Consider the following 11,771-nt stretch of genomic DNA (forward strand, 5'->3'; position numbering starts at 1 on the left):
TACACAATTCACTAGGCAGTCATGCCATAAATTTAGAGCAGCCCCACATGCAAAGTAAGACCAGCCACCCCTGCAAAGTAATTATTACCCAGTTGTGATATTGTGTGCTAATTGCTTAGCAGGGGTAGTAGCTCATCTAAATTTATTGTGCAGTTGACAAGTTATTTAACCAACAAGAGGTAGATGAGGGAAAGCGTGGGTCCCTTACTGAATGGCAACCTAGTGACAGATGTTGCTGAAAAGGCTCAATGCCTTTTTCACCTCAAGTCCATGGGGCTGGGTGGGATGCACCCAAGGGTGCTGAGGGAGTTCGCAGATGTGGCTGCAAAAATGCTGACCATTATCTCTAAAAATTCATGGAGACTTGGAGATGTCCCAGCTAACTGGAAAAAGGGCAAATATAGTGCCCATCTTTAAGAAAGGGAAGGAGGAGGATCCGGGAACTACAGACTGGTCAGCGTCACATCAGTCCCTGGAAAAATAATGGAGCAGATCCTCCAGGAATCCTTTTCTAAGCATTTCAAGAAGGTGGTGGTGGTTAGGAACAGTCAGCATAGATTCACGAAGGACAAGTCATGCCTGATCGACCTGACTGCCTTCTAGGGTGAGATGACTAGCCCTGTGGATGTGCTATACCTTGATCAGGCTTTTGATACAGTCCCCACAACCTTCTTGCAAGCAAACTAAAGAAGTACGGGCTGGATGGACTGTAAAGTGGACAGAAAACAAGCTCAAGAGAGCTAATCAACAGCTCACTGTCTAGTTGGGAGCCAGCATCATATGGAGTGTCCCAGAGATCGGTCCTGGGACCAGCTTTATTCAATATCTTCATCAATGACCTGGAAGATGGCACAGAGCGCACCCTCAGCACGTTTGCAGATTACAGCAAGTTGAGGGGAGGAGTAGATATGTTGGAGGGTAGGGCTAGGATTCAGTGAGACCTCAACAAATTTGAGGATTGATCCAAAAGAAATCTCATTAGGCATGAGTGACTGGTGCCTCCTGAATCTGGGGGGGCACCCACAGAAGCTGCTGACCCTGTCAGGGGGGAAACCAGCTCTACCAACAGCATCAGCCGTCAGGGGGGCACTGGCCCCATCAAGGGGGGCATGTGCACTCCCGTACACCCCCTACCAGTCGCCTATGTCATAAGGTTCAATAAGGACAAGTGCAAAGTCTTGCACTTAGGACACAACAATCCCATGGACTGGGACCCAAGGCTGGGGCCTGACTGGCTAAACAGCAGCTCTACAGAAAAGGACCTGGGGGCCACAGTGAACAAGAAGCTGAATATGAGCCAACAGTGTGCCCTTGTTGCCAAGATGGCTAACAGCAACTCAGCTGCATTAGTAGAAGCATTGCCAGCAGATAGAGGGAAGTGATTATTTCCCTCTAGTCAGCGCTGGTGAGGCCACATCTGAAGTACTGTGTCCAGTTTTGGGCCCCCGATACATAAATGACGTGGAAAAATTGGAAAGAGTCTAGTGGAGGGCAACAAAAATGGTGAGGGGGCTGGAGGACATGACTTATGAGGAAAGATTGAGGGAGCTGGGCCTATTTAGTCTGGAGGAGAGAAGACAGAGAGAGGATTCAATAGCAGCTTCAACTACCTGAAGCAGGGTTTGAAAGAGGCTGGAGTTGGACTGCTCTTAGTGGTGACAGATGACAGAACAAGAAGCAATGGGCTCAAGTTGCAGCAAGGGAAGTTTTTGGCTGGATATTAGGAAAAACTCTCTCACTAGGAGGGTAGTAAAGTGCTGAGACAGGTTACCCAGAGAGGTGGTGGAACCTTCAAAGCAGATTTAAGACCAGGCTGGACAAAGCCTTGGCTGGGATGATAGTTAGGGACAGTCCTGCTTCAAGTAGGGGTTTGGACTAGATAACTTCCTGAGGTCCCTTCCAGCCCTAATTTTCTATGATTCTATGATTAACTGGTTAATTAACAGGTTAACTCCTCATGAATTTAAACCGGCCACACATGCAAAATAATTATCATCACATGATAAAAATTACTATCCAACTATAAAAAAGCCAACCAGCGATAAAGTGAATGCTTGAAACAATGTGAACCAACTCTAAACTGGTTTATAGCCAGCTCTAATTTGAACATGTAGCCAGGCCCTAATGTCACACAGGGAATCAGACTAGATGTGCCTACTGGTCCCTTCTGATCCTAATCTTTACATTAAAAATGAATCCCCTCTATTTGCAACTCATTATAGTGGAGCGCTTTAGGACTGTACACCACTGAATCACTACAGGATAGGGAATGGTCCTGCCTCCGGCAACGGGGTTGGACTAGATGACCTCTGGAAGTCCCTTCCAGCCCTGCTTCTCCCTGATTCTGTGACTGGCTGAGAAGGGGCAAGGTGACTAAAGTTTATATCCAGCACTGACCTATGATGTACTTTTTGTAGTCCAAACCACTAACTGGTACCAGCTGCCAGCATCTAGTGGGAAGTTAATCTCTTGTGAAAGCTCCCCAACTCAACTTGCTGCCTAAGATGTCTTGCCTTTTCCTAGGACCTTTTCTTCTTTTTTTAGTTTTGAATGATCTTTATTATTTCATCTCTGCTACTGCCTTTTCCTTAGAGAGTTATTGGGCCAGCATGTGCCAGCCAGGCTCTGAAACACCCATACTCTCTGTCAGCTGAGAGCGCTTCAAAGAAGTATTCCATCTGCTCAGGAGTAGGTTCGCTCCCCCCTGCTGAGCCGTAGCAGCTGATCTCACTAGGGGGTAGAAATGCTCCAGCATGGTGCTTCAAAGTAGGCACAGCCCCCGTACAGAGGATATTAACGTTTGGTTAGGTCCCACAGGACAGCACTGGCTGCAGAAGCTCATTGAGTTTTCCAAGGAGGGAGGCGGACAGAGAACCAAGGTATTATTTCTGGCAGAACAACTTGCATAAAAAAATAAATCTCCACACAATGTGAATATTAATGAGATTTAAGAGCCGTGAAAGGAAAATAATACCAAATAAAAGGCAAGAGTTGGCTGGCTGCCATTTGCTGACAGTACATTTAACACTGTCATCTCCAGACCCTTCTAGAGACAGTAAGTCATCCCACAAGCACTCCAGGGCTGCAAGGAACTAAGTATCATCCCAAACTTACAGATCTAATGACTGCTTAATTTTTCAAATACACAGTCTTTGGATTAAGGACTAGATCACAGGTCTGCCCACTCCCGCGTAACTTCACTGACCACCAGCTTTACAAAGTCTTACTTCTGCTCTCTCTGATCTAATGAATCTTGTAGTCTTTGCAGCTCAGTAGCTCATCTTTGACAGAAGGGGTGGAGAACAAAAACAATACACTTTTTAAAGGAAATAAATGGTATTCATTCGGGTCACATTTCAGCAAAGCATGAACACAAACACATTAGTAAATCTATCCCTATTCAACAATTCACTTAAGCATGTACTTAAATGCTTTGCCAAAGAAGGATGGACTCTTCGATCAATGCCACGGTGAAAGTGAATACGTGGACTGGATATCAGTATCGCTCACGCTGGGATAAAAGACATCACCATTTGCCTCTGAATGCTTTTTGAAAGGACCCACCCTGATTTTGTTTCTGTTCTCCATCACAATAATACCAGAGAGAAAGTGAGGTGTCTGAATTTTGCACTTGGCATATCCATGTTCTTTTTCTTCTTTGGAGTGACTGGACTCTACCTGCCATTGGTAGGGACCTACCTAATTCATGGAGGCTGCCTCTGAATTTTGTAGTCCCAGCGTGGCGTTGGGAGCCATTTTCGCAGCAGAGTGCAGTGGGACCAAGCTTTGGATTGACTGAGAGCCCCCAGAAGTCCCACCCCTCCCCAGAGATGGATATATGGTCACCAGTCAATCTCCATGGAGGGGCTGGACTTCCACGGCCCCTCACACACCAGGGCTTCCCACCTGTTTGTAGTCCCCCCCCCACCCCACCTTCCTGCTTTTCTGCAGTTCCTGCGGTAAGGATCTGACTTTTTCACAGGGGACCTACCAAATTCAAGGTTTCCACACAAATTGTGAATTTGGTAGGTCCCTACCTACTGGGACTGTAACATTATTATAGTCTCAGAAGGACCAGAACACAACTAATCTGTTTCAGACTGTAGCTATGCACAGATCTTCTTCTGTACTGCTGGGGGCAGTAGACTTCACAGTGCAGGGTCAGCATGTGGGGCCAGTCCGTGGGTGTCATCCAGCTTGCTGAACCCAGCCTGCGTACCATGTGAGCCAGTGAGTAGGTCCACATCATTTGGCCTGCAAGGTGCCCCACAGGTCCAGAAATTAATGGGAGTAGCAATTAATGGTGCCACCACTCCCCCATTGCCAAATTTCTGGACCCACTGGCCAGAAGATGCAGCTCCACGAGCCGGGGTTGAGCACTGGTGCCATAGAGAGATCAAGACTGCAGTGGCAAAGCTGCCTTGACTGAGATAAGACTGTTAAATAAATTACTATATTTCATAAAACATAGCTCCCAATGTCCCCATATTGCATAACAATCATAATAAACAAGCAGAATTTGGGTAAAAATGGGGTAGATTTTAAGAGTCCTCATCTTTTCCACTTTTGCCTAAAAACAAAAGTAGGGGGAATTCTAACTTTGGGTCTCATTTTAGGTAAACCCTTTAAGTTTAAGGCAGTTCATTTACAGTTCTAGCCTATCTCTAGAAAAAAATGTATTCAGCATTACTAAGTACATACTAATAGAGCTCTTTATGTATGTTTCCCAGGAAAGATTGGGTTTGCCTTTTCCCAGATAAGCAGTTTTCATTCTAAATTAAAATACACCAAAGCAATCAGTGTTTGAGTTCTATAAAAAGTTACATATTAATCTTCAATGCCTGAGTAGAGACTCAGAAAAAAACTTGTTGCAAACCACAAGTCTGCACGAAACATTTACTCAAGCATTGCAAGAGAAGTATTAGCTGTCCTCCATTAAGAGGCATGCACTCCCACAAGCATCGAAAGATGTCTTAATGCCTTTTCTTCATTTCTACTACTCATTTCATCACAAGCAGAAAAGGCAGTTACAATATTATTGTTACACTTGGGATGCCAGTTGTACAACTGATGGTTCAACAGCAAAGTTTAGTGCCCTTCTAAGTACTTCAGAAGGAAAAAAAGAGCCCTTCTTGCTTTCTGAAACCTAATGGATTGAGGAGCTACAAGAAGGAATTCCCATCTAAATGCAAATCAAGGCAACCCCATCTTGAATGCACCAGTAGTTACAAATGGTAATTTTCCCACCATTTGCTAATGTTACATGCAACAATTACAGTTTTATACAACCTGAGTCCTTAACAGCTCTTGCCTTTAGAATATAGCAAAGCATATTTTAGTAGTTTTTTTCCAGTTGCACAAGCCATATATACTCTTATCCTGGAGCAATTTGCTTATGCAGATTCAATTTCAAATACTGTTATTCCTTGTTTTGGGTTTAATTAGTCTTGCTTCAGAAGTGCAGAAAGACTAAAGCTGTCAGAAAAGGAGGGTTTTAACTTGTTGAACTACGAGCAAAAGCTCCTACCTGTTTGCTAGAATGGGATCTGCATGCAACTGAGGTATATATTTACCTGGTGCACTGAACCTAGTGGCACAGAGGTTTGAACCCCATTTTAGATCCCTACCTTCCCTAGCTAAGAGGTCAACAGCTTAGTGAGTATGTGTGATTGATTGTAAAGGGATACTTTGGGTACAAATGTTAGGGTTGCAATTGGCCCCAGGACAGATGCCTGAACACATTGCATGGCTGAAACGCTGCAGCAGAGCCGTCAGGGTGACTGTAAAGTAAGCAGGAAGTGTGGACTTTAATCTAAGTGTTCTAAGACTGATCTTCAACCAGGGTGCTATGGCCCCGTGAGATGCATAGAGCAGGACTGGCCTTACAGGTGGGCAACTGCCCACCTGCCTGCACACATGCACACACAGAGCCCATGCTCACAGCAGGTCTCTCCCCATCCACCCCTGCCCTGCCTTGCTGGCACAGAGGAGCCAGGCCAGGCACGTGTGAGTGAGGTGGCATCTGCTCCAGTCTGCCCACCGTCCTCCCATAGAGTAGCAGCGGTGCTTGCCCATGAGAAAGCAAGTCTCCTGATCCAGCTCAGCAGCTCCCCCCGGGACTTTATTTCTGAACTTTTGTTAATCCTACTACTTAAAACGCAAAGAAAAGTGACCAAAATACAAGTTTGTCCAGGGCACCATTTTCCCTAAGGTTGGCTCTGGTGAGACCCTTTCAAGGGTGCCATGAGGTGCCACCCAATGTTAGCATTGTTTGGTGTACAAATGGGATTTGCAAGATAAAACCCGAGATTTACAACAAAAAAGGAATTCATAATGTTAGAAGCATTCTGACCTGCTCTGGTCTGAGTTCTTTGCAACAGAAGAATTGCTCTATTATTTTTTGTAGTCAAAAAAGTAGTGAAAAACTATGGGCTGGTATTTTCCAAAGGGGTGACTTGAGTCTGAAAAACACTGTTCTAAGGGATGAAGCCCTAGGCAAACTGGTAGAAAAGTCTCATTCAAAATACTATATTAATATGAAAGTGTTTTTCTTCCCAGACCTGGAGGGGATGTAATAAAACTTTCTCAAGTCTTTAAAGGCTTTTGAAATATCAGATGCTGAAGTCATTGCAATGAACAAGGGGAAGGGGGGGGAAATTGTGTGGAACATAGCAACTAAAGCCTTTACTAACAAATCAATGAAAAGATCTTACACACCAGTGCTCACTTCTGGTATCAGTTCAATCCTTTGTTATTAACCCAGAAGACCCCTAATAGCTTGGACTTCTCCATCCATGTGTCCCAGAGCCAGTCGTGTTGTATTCGGACAGTGCTGCTAAGAGTGCCCAGAACAAAGCCTGCAAGAGCCACAGTCAAAATTTTCTGTCACACGCCTGCAAAATGAGCTACTCTCCCATTTCTTGAAGTGGGTGTACCTCCCTCCACAGGAGGCACAAGTATCTAGTCATGGGCAGCAGTGCAGAAAATACACGCATGAAGATGTGAAACTTTTAAGACTGTATGGTGAGGCTGGGGATGGGCACACTTGGATTTAATTTTACTGAAGGGTGGTTCACCTTTCAAACGTTTGGAAAATGTGGATCTACTGGACGCCATAAAATGGAGCCCAACTGTTTTTAGAGCAGAATGGAAACTAAAGTGTTCCCATAGTAACCAAAGACAAAAGAAATCTTATGCACACATGTACAGACACACATAGGTAGGAAGCAAATGTCTGAGAACTTGGGAGACCCAAAGACAGGAATTCACTATAATCCTAATGACTGCACCTTAATGACTGCAAGGTAAATACTTTTTTTTTGTGTAGGTCCGCTTCCATGAATGTGGGTCTTCTCCCTCTGCTTTGCCACATCACTACATCTTTGTGTGCCCAGCGGTCTTAACAGGATTGGCGGGGCATGAAATAAATATTGATTTACAGTGCTTTATTTTGGCTACTAAATATCCACCTGTTGCAGCTGTTCTGTTATCCTCATCTTTGATAATAACTACAATATTAATGTAACCTGCTAACTGATCAGAAAGTTGAGTCAAATCACACCTGCAATTACACCTATGAGTTTCTGTTTAGCTTAAGTGGGGTTGCTTGGTATACTAACAAGCACTGTGGCCTGGTATGGATAACAGAAGCAGCCACCATCATCACTGTGTGGCAGCAGGTTCAGCGTCAGGAAGGAGGAATCTTGAGATGAAACAAAAGGCATATTACTACTCACTTTTTATTTGAGTTCCCTTAATGACAAAATAGGGTTGGGTCTACATGCAGACACTCAAGAAAGACAAATCAGCTATACATATGGATAATGCACCAGTTTCACACTTTTAGTTGATTTGCTTTCTCTCTCCTGAGTATTATACACAATGATTGATCTTACTCCTAAAGTCAAAAGGAATTTTGCTACTGATTTTTATGGGGAAAAAGGACCTATTCTTATTACAGTCTCCTCTGATCTAACTCTAGCAATACCAAGCACTTAAAATTCCACCAAGGGTGAAATGTCTTTACAGCACTGTACCACTGAACAAACCACAACACTTCCATTCTGGATGAGAAAATTTTGACAAGAGAAATTTACCTTGGATTTCAGTGACAGAAGATAAAACACCTGAAAAATCTCATTCCAAAGGAAGTAAAAGGCTGTGGCATAGAAAAGCACTCCTTATGCCACCAATGCACCCCGTAACAAAGGAAGCTGGACTGGGTTTCCATAACCTCTATTCACTCACTACATATTCAATCCAGCTACCCTTGTGCAGCTCAGATAAGAAAAAGCAGAATTTAGAATCAAGAATTTCCTAGTTTTTCAAATAGGAATGTTCTGAATAAGCCTATTAAGTTAGAGTGTTTTGTGGACGGCATTTATTTAAACCTCTGATTACACACATAAAATAACAGGTAGGATTTTGAATCAATATTATCAGCATGAAAGAAATGATTACCTAGACACCTTAACAACTTCTAGTTTTGCTGTCCTGTTCTTTTGAACCAGGCTGACCTGCAATGATTATATATTTGGGAGGAAAGAGCTGGAATTTAGCTTGTTAAGAATATTGACGTTACAATAAAGCGCACAATTCTGCAGATGGAGGAATGTCAGCTAAGATTTCAATCTATTCCAGAGTTCAAGAATATCCTCATTTTCTGTGTTTGTATTGTATATCCTTAAGCTGTACTCTGTCGGTGCATGCTTTTCATTTCAGTGCTCTGGAGTCTCTGACATACTCCTTGTCCAAACTGACCCTGTCCCTTACCAACACCTGGGGTTAGGGGAATTTGCAGGCAGTTTAGGAGTTGTTGCTGTAAGCTAATTGGCAAAGATTTCAATTGTTATTTGTGCCACTATAATCAACATGGGGGGTGGTCTTGTGACAAACTGACTGAAATGATACAATCACTATATAATGGCAATCATACTGCTGAGTTATTCAAAACCGGCAAGAAAAGGAAGTCCTTCCCCTGTGTGCTCCACTCTCCCAGAGCTTCATCTACAGCCACTAAAGTCAATGGGATTATTCGTGTTAATTGAAGTTAAGCAGCTACTTAAGTGCCTTGGCTGGATTGAAGCCAGAGTGCTCAGCACTTTGTAAAATTGAGGCCTTTGTGAATGACTGAGAAACTGTCCATTTCTCAGTTTTGTTCTTCAATGGATATTTTGAGTATCAAAGAAATTATATAAAATCAGTATTGGTTTTGAAAGGGCCAAATCGGATTAATTCAACATATTTACTAGTCATCATGCTACTAGTAGCAGTAATAGTAGCAGCAGCAGCTGCAGTAATAGTAGTAGTACATTTGCACCCAATAGCCCTAGTTCTGGACCAGGACCCCACTCTACCATGCACTGTAGAAACACATTATTTGATCAGTTTTAAATTATATGAAAATGTCTAAAATTGATTGGGTCCCTTTACCTCACAAATCCCAAAGTAGTTTCATTCCCTATTTTAATTAAATAAATTAGTCTTTGTCATGCAAGATCGTCTCTTGTGGATCAATAGAAGTGATTCTTCCACTCTATTTGGCACTGGTGATACCTCACCTGGAGTACTGTGTCCAGTTCTGGGCCCCAAACATTAAGAAGGATGTGGCCAGATTGAAGACAATCCATCAGAGAGCAACCAAAATGTTTAGAGGCCTGGGAAGCATGTCGTCTACAGAAAGGCTGAAAGAATGAGGATTATTTAGTCTAGAGAAGAGAAGACTGAGGGGGGATTTTATAACAAACCCCACATACCTGAAGTACAATTATAAAAAGGGTGGAAATGGGTTTTTCTTTGTGGCTGCAGGGGCCAGAACTAGGAGCAATGTCCTCAAACTGCAGCTGAGGAAATTTAGGTTGGACGTTAGGAAGAACTTTCTCACTGTGAGGGTGGTCAGGCATTGGGACAAGCTACCTAGAGAAGCAGCAGACTCCATCCTTGAAAATGGTGAACAGCAAGTTAGATTAGTGGTGCTCAACCCTTGGCCTGTGGGACAAATCTGGCCCCTGGAGCCACATCATCCAGCCCACAGAGCTCCCCACTAGTCTGAAAATTTGGTGGCAGCGAAGCAGTTTCTGCTCCCTTGCTGCCAAATTCATAGACCCATGGGGAGTCCTGTGGGCTGGATAGCATGGCCCTGTGTGCTAGATTGGGTGCACAGGGCCTTGTAAACTTCCACTCATCTACTTGCCTTGGGTAAATATTTGTTTTTAATTAAAGCATAATGTTTATCCCAGTGAAAGGTGTATGAGTAGATGTAGTCACTTTAGACTATTGGATAGTCATGACCAGATTGCAAAGCTGAATCAAAAGGAGGGCTGGCTGAAAAATGACTTAGTGTCAAACTCAACAATGACTCATCTATAACCTTGATAAAAGTTCTTTGCAAGTAAAAAATAGTTCAGCTGCTGGAGCACAAGCCTCACTGAGAGGCAAGCAGGTAACTGTGGGTTAGACACATAGCAAATGAACTGCCATAGGCTGAAATGAGGAGTAGCTCTAATTTATTCTGTTTGCATTTCGAGATGCCTTGGTTTGCATTTTAATATGAGATCAGCATGTGTGGCATTTCCTCAAATTAGGGTTTGTCAACACTGCAGGCTTACCCCAACTTATCACATGTATTAAACCCTGGATTCCCCTATTCTCCACATGTAAAACCCATAAGCACTTATTTGCACAGCTGAGAGAGTTCATGTTTCAATGGTTTTCAGTGGCTCCAACTCTCCCACTTTGCCATGAGGATGCAATTAAACTATGTGTAGCTCAGCCCATTTAGAAATTCTTCCAATGCCTTCCACAATTCTTGGGGTCTGTTTCAGCCCTTTTACCTAATTACTTCCCATTTATATGTGCCAGCAGTTACCTGCCAGTTTACAGATTTAGTCAATGCTGGACCCTTCATTATTCTGTGCCCTAGACATTTCCTGTGCAATTCAGCTCAGCTGAAGATGTATGCTCAGTATGCCAGCTGACCATAGGATCATATTACTGTTTTGGTTAACCTGTGGTGTGATTTGGGGTGAAGAGGCTGATGGAGGATGTGATAGGCTGCTGTCTAGTGATAGGAGTCCATTAAAAGGGACTCCTACATAACCACTGAGTAGTGCTCTCTGCAGCTGACATATTCATCTGATCTCTGCTGCAGCCAAGTTTTGAGCACAAAAGTGCCAACAGCAGACCCAATGCCATTTGGGAAGTGCATTCTTTCAAACTAAATTTCAAATCAGGCACCAACCTGGAAATTCAGTGGCTGCTTCATTTAAATGAGAACATGGAGTTGAATAATAAATTGAATAGCACATTCAAGGAGTTTGAGATTAAATTGGCTGAATCTGAAAATGATCAGAATTCCAAATGAACGGCTTTTTTTTTTTTTTTTATACAGCTCCTGAGCTTCAGACCTCCCTGGACCAAGGGTGTCAAACTCATCTGGTCCTGCAGGCCCAATGAATGGCATGGAGACAGTTTATGCGTTGGACCAGGCCCGCAGCCCTCACCCACCTGCATGCATCCTCTATGGCAGGAGTCAGCAACATTTTTGGGCCAAGTGCCAAAACCCCCCACAACCTGGATTTGGAAGATGTTGGTGTACCAGGGGAAGATGGTAGGGGAGCTGCAAGGGGCCTGATCTTTGTCATGGCAGCACAACCCCAGCCCCTTTCCCGCTGCCTGCCCTGAGGTGTGTGTGCAGCTGCCACCACTGCCACAGAGCCTGAGCTGCTTGCAGCAGACAGTGGCCAGGCTGCAAACAGCCGTGCTGGCATCCG

General features: G+C 43.8%; 1 protein-coding gene and 1 long non-coding RNA gene across 3 annotated transcripts in view; one reads left to right on the forward strand and one right to left on the reverse strand.

Annotated features, from left to right (window-relative positions):
• Window positions 1–11,771, reverse strand: part of PRKAG2 (protein kinase AMP-activated non-catalytic subunit gamma 2) — a 375,527-nt gene that overhangs the window by 136,989 nt on the left and 226,767 nt on the right. The window lies entirely within an intron of this gene.
• Window positions 4,041–8,606, forward strand: LOC109291223. The gene is made up of 2 exons (XR_002095775.1): window positions 4,041–5,234; window positions 7,328–8,606. It is a non-coding gene; the product is annotated as an uncharacterized LOC109291223 (long non-coding RNA).

The sequence above is a fragment of the Gavialis gangeticus genome, unplaced genomic scaffold (genome assembly GCF_001723915.1).
Source record: "Gavialis gangeticus isolate Ggan-Ray unplaced genomic scaffold, GavGan_comp1, whole genome shotgun sequence".
NCBI lineage: Eukaryota > Metazoa > Chordata > Crocodylia > Gavialidae > Gavialis > Gavialis gangeticus.